Here is an 8,137-nt window from a genome sequence, read left to right as displayed (position 1 = left end):
AATTTGCATGTGTCAGGGCAGGAGACTCCAGGAACTTCGGGAGAGGAGGGATGTCTGCAAACGTTACTGCACAAACCCACAGTAAAGTGTTTAGCTCTGCTTGAGACGTTGCACTGCAACACAAATAAAAGTCACCAGCTGACGAACACTTTTCTATCACAAACAAACCGGCACTATGTTGCACTTTATATGACATCGTCCTGTTTTCCTGTGCCATTGCTGGCAACATGCTGTCTTCATATTTTTATTGTATATGTCATTATTCGTATTTATTGTCTGTTTTTTAATTCAGGTGCTACCTGTTGGGAATTTTGTTATGCGTATGCATAATGGCAATAAAGATTCTTATCTGTATGATCTTATCTACCTGGAGACATGGGAACAACTTGTAGCAACAAATTCCAGTGACAGGGGCTGGATCCAAATCTGTGCTGAATTCGATGAGAAATCTCACAATGATCAAGACAGTGTCACACTTTCAACAAGTAAAGTGAGTTTGATTTAAGAAAAAGCCACAAATTTTGTTATTGTACTTGTTATTTCCTGAAATTCCATCAAAACAAGTCATGGTGTCCTCAAAACTTCTCCAATGGAAGTGTAATTTAAGTGTAACTTTCAGTGCAAATGAGACAACGTGTTTGGACAAAGTGTGATGTCTCTGCAGCAGCAGCGCGATCAACTCGTCCCTCTCTGAGGTTGCGTCGACCTGTTGGACAAACATTGACTGTTCTGAGATCAGATCAACCCGATGCACTGCCGTATTAAATCCCCGCGGGAAGTGAGTTCAGAACAGTCAGAACCATCCAGAAAGTCTCCACCTCACTTTATTACAGCCACAAATCACTTTTTATTTCCACTCGGCAGGTTTTCTGACCCACAGAGACTGAGACTGAGGACAGCGGCTGAGGGTCTGTTTGTAAGTCCTGCGGAAACTGTATCCTGTAAAGAACCAGTCCGTAGGTTGCTTGTGCAGCAGGTTAATAGCAGGATCGTCCACAATGACACGAAGGAAGGAGCCAGTTGGCGGCTAAAAAGCGAGGCCACGGTCAGAAAACACGGTCTCAAGGTTGATGAGCACAGGCTGAAGGTCCTGAACCAAGAGAGAATCAACTTCTGGCTGTTCAGACTCAAAAGCCAAACTTCAGTTTGAGTTTATCGCTTTGAAAATCAGGATGTTTTATTTTCATCTTCACATTTCTGTTTTTCCTTTAGCTGCCACAGCATCAACAGCATCTGACTGAGTGCAACCATTTTATAAAACTACAACAGTGTCAAAACACTTCCTGCAGAAAAAGGTACAAACCTTCATGAGTCTGACATGTGCCTCCACCCCACCACTAATTCACATTTCATGTCCAAAGCCTACAGCCCCCCTAATGGGACAAACACAGTCCACAGTCTGGAGGACATGTTGGGATATTCGTCTGTGTATTCAGTTTTTTCTGTTGTTCTTTGTTTCCTTTGTCCTCATCTTTGTCTCATATACATTTCTTTGTCCAAAATTACAGTTGACAGAAAATGTAAACTGCTTTTGGGAGGAAGTGATTTAACAGGAAGGCAGCAGGACGAGACGGCGTCAATGTGTTTTTCCATCACTACTAAAAAGTAACTGAATTTGTAGGTATTTCTACTTGAATATTTACACTACATGTATTTGAAGGTTCAGTTCCTTTGTGCATTTAGATTGTTACTACAAAATACAAACTAACTAATAAATCATTTGAACTACAATTAGACATGAAGCTGCATGACAGTAAAGCAGCTTTACATCATCAGTGACGTTTCCACTGTGAATGCAGCGATGAGCTCTTCTACTTCTGGTACTTTTAAGTGTATTTGTTGCTCATTCTTTTTTGCTTTTAATTCAGTAACTTGCCAAAGAATTGCACCTTTTTTTCCCCCTTCTGTACGACTACTTGTTCTTGAGCAGAGGATCCAAAAACTCCCCCCGCTGAAACCAAAGCTCCCTCTCCAGCTGATTTTTACAGCTCGCAGCGGTCGAGGATTTTGGCCGAGTGCCGGCTGCTGACAGGAGGACAAACAACTGTAATATCAGATGTGTTATGAACTGGAGGAGCTGGAAAGAAGAAAAAACACTCCCTCATTGTTTCTTCGACCCACACAAGAATCAAACTGGAGCCAGACTGCTTCACATAAACAGCTCCGAGCTGCAGCAGATAAACTCAGCGCAGAGGTCTGCCATCAGGTACCAGGGGGTATTTAAAGCACACAAGAAGCCAAGTGGACACTAACTCCTCTGCTTTGCGATGAGAGAACAGACGTATCTTTGCTCTGTGCACACTGCTCAGTGTGATGCCCATCACTTCACTTTTTACAAACCCAAAAATGGAACGTTTCTAAAATTGTATTTTTCATCTACCAGTTCAATGTAAAGCTAAGATTTTTTTTAAACTTTCTATTGATACAATGTCTGATAAACAATCAGAGGATGGAAAATTATAGAATCTAAGTGGTTTTTACTCTAAATTCTAGAAGTGAACCAAGCATCCGTTCAATATGTCTGATGTAAACACTGCAGCTTCATGTGCTGATGATTTTATTTATTTTTTACAGATGTTCTTTTTCTCTCTAAATGTCTCGTGTGTTGGTCCCTCAAACCCAGATGTTCTGGACGCCGGCTGACATGTCCCCTGCAGATTTTGTCCTCTGCAACAAGTACGACCGAAGGAGAAGCTGCATCTTTAGATCCAAAACTTCTGCAGCATTAATAGAAATAAAAACTCCTCTGATTCTCACATTATATTGATAGAAGTTTGAAATTTTACACTGATGTGATAAATGAGAAATATGATTTTAAACATTGAATTCAGTTCTTTTCAGTGTTGTATTTTTAATTTTGTAAATAGGAAATTGGAAATGAGCGTTACATGTCCCCCGTCTTGCCTTTACACTTTTTCTGCCTTTCGTTGTCTCAGCTCATCACGTCATTCTGCATTTCTCCTTCCACATGTATGAACACATACACATGTGCTGCAGTCAGTGCATGTTCACCTGCAGGTGAAGCTCCTGCAGTCTTGGTTTACACTAAACCTAGTTGCTTTTTCGCGGAGCATTTCAGTCCTTTATCTAGAGAATTCTTCCAGAGCTCCGACAGGTAGCGACAAAGAGGAGTCACATCTGCAAATGACAGGACATCTGACACATGGAAAGGAAAAACTTTCAGCAGATGGACGAAGAGAAGCCCTGAATGAGTGTGAAACTGCTCCTTTACCATAGCTTTATGTGGAACCACAGGTCACGTTGTTCACTTTTCTCCAGCTCCTGGATCTGCTGCTTTCCCATCCGGTCTCGTGGTCCAAACCACCTCTGAACTTCTCCAGAAACCCTCCTCCAGCCCTGCAGATCAGAGCTGGCAGCTCCCATCGCCTCAGGGAACATCCTGCCTCAGCTCCAGGGTTTTTAATAGTTGCTCCCCCCGCTGTTGAATTTTATTTACTCCTAAATGGGTTTTGATGATGAACAGCCGTGCTGCACTATCTGCTGTGCAGGGAGGAGGCCGCGCAGGGGGGGTGTGCAGCTTTTACTGCATCCAGGATTAAGTTTTAGTCACTTTAAACATTTAATCAAGAGTCTTTTACACAAAGTAAAAACCTGTGTGCTTGTGTTTCCCTCCCTCCCTCTCTCTCTGGACGTCCCTCCACCACTTTTATTTAAGTTCTCAATGTGGGCTGCAAAAAACTGTGTAAATAGCACCTTGGTTCACCTTGACAAGGTGATTTCAGCTGCTCCCTAAATGTTAGGACACAAAGTTGTGCTACATCAGAGGTGACGGGGAAATAACGAATGATCAGGACCATGAGGGGCCGGTCTGGTCCCGTCTGGGTCACAGAAACCCCTCCAGTGTGTGACTGAATGATGTGTGAGGCTCGGTGCACTTTCAGCCTCTGCTGCAGAAGGTTGCTGCTTTATTTCCCAGAAGATCTGATGGACTGAACGATTCGGGTCTGAAAATGCCCTCAGATGCACATTTCCTCCATAAGTGCAGAGGAGGGAAATGTCCAGCTTTTTCTTTTGCAGATTTTCTTGAAATCCTGTTAAACTTTGTTCCACATTTGGCTGGAAACCCACACTTTCTGTCTCTCTGCAGTGAGCGGGACAAAGTCCGTCCCTTTAAATCTGATTTGCAGAGAATTAAATGTGATAAGCTACAGGTCAGAGAGCAGAGGGAGGAATGAGAGCGAGCAGAGCGGCAGCCAGAGCCCGGACGGCTTTTCACACTCACTCACACACGGACACATACAGTCACACATACACTCACAAACACACACTCACAAACACACACTCACAATCACACACACACAGTCATACACACACTCACAAACACACACACACTCATATACACACTCACAAATACACACACACACTCACTCACACACGGACACATACACTCACACATACACTCACAAACACACACTCACAAACACACACTCACAATCACACACACACACTCACACACACTCACTCACACACGGACACACACACTCACACATACACTCACAAACACACACTCACAAACACACACTCACAATCACACACACACACTCACACACACTCACTCACACACGGACACACACACTCACACATACACTCACAAACACACACTCACAAACACACACTCACAATCACACACACACACTCATACACACACTCACAAATACACACACACACTCACAAATACACACACACACACACTTTGCCTCCTCCATCCCTTCTTGTCTTTTCCTTTTCATTCCTCCACTCTAGTTGTGTGTTTCACCTCCTTCCTTCCTTTCCTATTTTGTCTTTCCTACCACCTACTTTTATTGAGTTTTTAACCTATGAACCTGTTGTTTTTGATGATGAGGAGGAGGAGTAGGAAGATGATGATGTTATCATGTATTTATTTACTTTAATGAGTGGCCTGCACAAATGAATTGCCCTGTTTTATTTTTTGGAGGGAGAGCGATTAAAAAGTTGACTGAATCTGAATTTGAAGGGTGTTTCGTTCTGCATCTCCTGCTTTCCTGCGTTGCTTGTTCTTTCTCACCTTCTCTCCTTTTCTGTCCAACCTTGTTCTTGTCCTTTCTCGTTCCCCATTAGTCCTCCACCTCCTCTGTCACATCATCTGTCTCCTTCCCTTCCTAATCTCTCCCTCCCTCCTGTATTACTGGGTGACTGTGGCTCAGGAGATAGGGTGGGTGCACCCCAGTTGTGGGGTTGATTCCCAGCTCCTCCTGTCTTTTGCTGAACTTTAAAGCACTTTGGTTTGGAAAAGTGTTAAATCAGTGCACACAAATTATCTCCTTCTCAACTGTCTCTTTTTTCCTTTTTACTCTTCCCTCCCTACTTCATCCCTTTCTCAGCACTGCACTCCTTCCTACACTGCCTCTCCTGCGTTCCTACTTCCTAGCATCCTTTCCTTTTACCTCCTCCACAGTTCCCTCAGCTTCTTTTATTCCCCCTTTTATCCTCGTCTCCACGCTCTCTCCTGCCTCCACACGCCGGCTGGTTGCAGCGTGTTGCCTCATGCAGCAGACCTGCAGAGGGAGATCAGAAGCAGCTCTTAATGCTTTAGTCATGAGCTTCAGTGCAGCAGCCTGAACAGTCGTCTCTTTAATAATTCAGGCGGCTCTGCATTATCGCACCATGATGACACTTACAGCTGAGGAGGTGTAACGCTGCTCCAACACGACCTGAGGACAGAAACAGCTGAAGAAGACAAACTCTCACCCTTTACTTCGGCACAGCCTACTCTTCGTTTCAGGTTATTTCAGGATAACAAGACGTTTAGGCGTTCACTTTTTTACTGCTGCTGGTTTGTTGCAGCACTCTGCACTCTGCTTTAGAGCATTCACACAAAATGTGTTTGCATCTTTCAAACCACAAATTAGTGGATTTACAACCCGTTTTACATATTGTAAAATAGTAAACCCAAATTGGAGTCACATTTTCTGCGTGGACAAAACATGCAGGTTATTTACCATGTTTACCACATTTCAGTGCTCAAGTAAAAGTGCAAGCACTAACCCTAAAGTGCACTCTACTCCTTAACTCAAGTTTACTGAGTACGTGCTGTACAATGTACTTTAACTGTGAAAGAAGCAGTAGTGCAGTAAGAAAGTGATTTCTCTGAGGAACTGACAAACAAACAAAGTGTTCAACCACTACCGAACTTGATGCTGTTGATAACATCGATGTACAAGTCTGGTCCAGATTTGTTCCACATGTGCCTCTAAATAAAGTTTCTGCAGAAATCACAAATGTTCAGATCTGGTTCAGTTCATGTACAGATTAAAGCAGAGAACAACTTCAAAAAACCTGATTTCTGACTATTCACTGTGAAAAATGTTCAACATAAAACTTTCATTTTATTTCTCCTGTTCGCTAATTGGCGCTTTAGTTAGTGTCAATAAAAAACAAATGTTGGAGGAAACACAGCAGAGAAACATTTTAAAATATTTTATGTCAAATCATTTCTTGTTTGTAAACTGCACTTCATGTACTGACAACTGTCAAACACATTGGTATTTAATAGTTCTGTAAAGTACCTAAAGATGACTAAAATAACATGCAAATACCTCAACAACTAAAGGCACTTGGTTACTTTCGACCTCTGTTCATCAACTGTCAGTCATCGGGCTTTCAGCTGCATCCAGCAGCTGGATGTCAAAGGTCACAGCTGTTCACAAACCACAACACTGAAGCAGCGGTTTTCATCCTGAACACAGGGACCTCTTTAATTTGACTTTGTGGTCAACAAAGAGTCGTGTACCTGCAACTGCAGAAATGTACAACTTGTACCTCAATACTAGTTTAGTGCTGTGACACATTATTGCCCCCCACATTGAACTGTTTCAGACCTTCGCACTGAATCTGACAGGAAACAAAGTCACAACAAAGACGAGCCTCAAACCTTTCAGGAGCCTTAGTGTGGTACTGATGGGTGTCACAGCATCGAGTTCCTGCTGAGTTAGAATCAAGTCGGAGCTCCAACTCACATTTTTCTGGTGAAAACATTGTGAGTTAATGACAGAGGTACACGAAGTATCAAGACAGAGTAGAAATACTGCGGTAAAAGTCCTGCATGAAGTTTTTATTAATTCTTGGTCATCACTCTCTGGATGGGATGTTTGTTACATTTTTATTCACATTTTATGGTAGATTTATTTCTTATCAGTGACCTTTTTTATTTTTAATCTCTTTGATTTTGTGTATCTGTGTCCCAGCTGCTGAAACATCTGGATTTGTTCTGTGTTCAGCACTTTAAACATGGAGTTGATTTAAAATTAACCTTTAACAACCAGTCCTCATTTATTTGCTTATTTTATTCATTAAACTCAACCTGTAAAGTAACTAAACTGTCAGAAAAATGTAGATGAGTCTGGTGAAGAATCACACACTTCTCCACAGACTGAGTCAGATAACATGTACATGGATCGTAATATTAGGATCCACAGAGTAATCGGTTACTTTGTTGTTAGATAAACAATAAGCTTTTACCGTTTCTGACGAATTTCAAACCAGAGAACTGTGGGCAGACAGTGACACCTCGTGGTCACAGAGAGAAAAGCTCAGAAACACATTAATCCATAAAAAGTTGAAATGTTTTTCTGCAGGTTTTTAAAATTTATTGTGGCCTTGATCCAAGTTAGAGCAGAAACATTAGCAGAAGATGCCTGTATTTAGGGAGTAAACAACAGGTTTTGTCTTTGAGATTACAGTTCTTTGGTAGATTCGGATTTAGTCTGAATCGGAAAATGTTTCATTGTTTTTTGATTTTCAGATGTAGTTGATTCAACATTAATTTTCCATTATGACAAAAAGTCCTGGTTCTCTCCCAGCTCTGTCCTGAACCTGCTCTGGCTTTGTGCTGGTTCTGTCCTGAGCCCATCCTGGCTCCACCAACACCACTACAGTTCCCCACCCTGAGCATGGTCTGGTTCTGTCCAGTCCAGTTAGTTTAAACCCCTGACATTTAGCAGCTCGGTCATGTTACAGAGAGCTGAGTGGGGGGGCTCTGTGTGTTTTCTACAAAGTCGTGGGGGTACCAGATTTGGATCTTTACAAGGCCTCAGCTTTCTGCTGAGCCAGGGCTTTGGTTTGTGTGGATCAGCGTGAGCTTTTATAGATCACTGAG

Source organism: Channa argus, chromosome 2, assembly GCF_033026475.1.
Source record: "Channa argus isolate prfri chromosome 2, Channa argus male v1.0, whole genome shotgun sequence".
NCBI classification, from domain to species: Eukaryota; Metazoa; Chordata; class Actinopteri; order Anabantiformes; family Channidae; genus Channa; species Channa argus.
This window is presented reverse-complemented; position numbering follows the sequence as displayed.